General features: G+C 31.1%; 1 protein-coding gene across 1 annotated transcript in view; it reads left to right on the forward strand.

Annotated features, from left to right (window-relative positions):
• LOC108967576 (myb-like protein AA) overlaps nt 1-1780 on the forward strand; it is a 169128-nt gene that overhangs the window by 441 nt on the left and 166907 nt on the right. The gene's annotated exons all lie outside the window — the stretch shown is intronic.

Here is a 1780-nt window from a genome sequence, read left to right on the forward strand (position 1 = left end):
AAACCAAGAAAAAATTTTAACTTTGATTACATCAAAAGTTTCCATTCAAGAAATTTAATTTCACCGATCGGTTAGTATGACAGCTATATGTCATACTCCTCYGAACTRAACAATTTCTTTGGATATTATAAAAATCTGCCAGATAATAATTCATACCAAATTTTATGAAGATATCTTGTCAAATAAAAAAGTTTCTCATACAACAACTTACTCAGTTTATATGACAGCTATATGCTACACTTGTCCGATCTCAACAATTTCATCGGAGATTGTATTAAAGTCTTGGGTAACAATTTGTACCAAATTTCATGAAAATATCTCGACAAATAAAAAAGTTTCGCACATAAGGATTTGATTCTAATAGAATAGTTTTTATGACAGCTATATGCTATACTTGTACGATCTCAACAATTTCTTCGGAGATTGTACTAATACCTTGGAAGATAAATTATGCTAAATTTTGTGAATATATTTGCCACATGAAAAAGTTTTTTATACAAGCACTTGACTCTAATCGTTCAGTTTGTATGGCAGTTATATGATATTGTAGTCTGATCTGAACAATTTCTGCGTATATTRTAGCTTTCCCTTAGGAAATAATTCATGCCAAATTTCGTGAAGATATCTCGTCAAATGAAAGAAATTTCCATACAAGCACTTAATTCCGACCGTTCGAGTTGTATAGCAGCTATATGCTAAAGAGATCCAATTTTGACGATTACGATAAATTAGCAGTTTTTAGGAAAGAGAAGAACTTGTGAAAAGTTTCAAATCGATATCTCAAAAACTGAGAAAGTAGTTGGCCTATATACARGCACACGGACAAATGGGCGCCCGGACATGGCCAAGTTGACTCAGCTTTACGTGCTAATTATTTATATATTATATAGATTTTATTTTATGTGACTCTGCTTCTGGATGTTGCAAACTTAATGGCAAATTTAATATTCCCTGTTCAAGATATTCTTTCATGCTTTAAACAAAGGGCTTTACAAATTTCATGTATGTTTACCGAGCAGTTTTCGAACTACAGTGTTCACTAGTTTCAAAAGCATAGTTTAAAGAAAAAATCATTTGTATTGTAGCTGATTTTAGCTACTTCTCTTCACGTCTCGTATTAGCGCTATCGTTCCAGAGCACCTGAGAACCCTTTGCTTATTCATGCTGTCAGATATAACCGATATATAACTGTTTTATAACCAAACCTCTAATTTTGTTTTGAATGGGTGATTTTTATTATATCGTTATATTATGTATCGGACGTAAACTTTTGAAAATGATGTTACGTTATTTTTAATTTTCTATGAAAATTTCTAGTGATTTTTTTTTTTTGTTATGTTTATAATCTTTTTTTTTTTGACAAAATTGCGGCGTTAAAAAATAAATGAGTTTCACCACAAATCTTGGTTGTTTTTTTATCAGATCGATAGGCTTGTTCAGCTATGTCCACGTGGGCGATGTCTAGGACATTATATATAGAATTATATACAGAACCGAAGAAAAGAATTCCATGATGATCAGAGAGCTGAAAAAAATGCCTTTGAAGACTACTGATTGGGGTAACTAAACAGAGTTGCTAACCTTCGAAGAGCTGTAACTTAGAACTATTTGAGATATCGTAAATTTTAATATGTTTTCTTAGCTATAAATACGAAAAAAAAAAACATTTTTTTTTAATTTCTCACTAGGCGTGCTCCTTCATATGAGATAAACAAAATCCGTCAGTGAAACTATGCAAAACAGATTTTTATTCTGAATGTTTGACTATAAGTGAAATCAA

This window comes from Bactrocera latifrons, unplaced genomic scaffold (genome assembly GCF_001853355.1).
Source record: "Bactrocera latifrons isolate USDA-ARS-PBARC rearing strain unplaced genomic scaffold, ASM185335v1 scaffold_190, whole genome shotgun sequence".
Taxonomy (NCBI): domain Eukaryota; kingdom Metazoa; phylum Arthropoda; class Insecta; order Diptera; family Tephritidae; genus Bactrocera; species Bactrocera latifrons.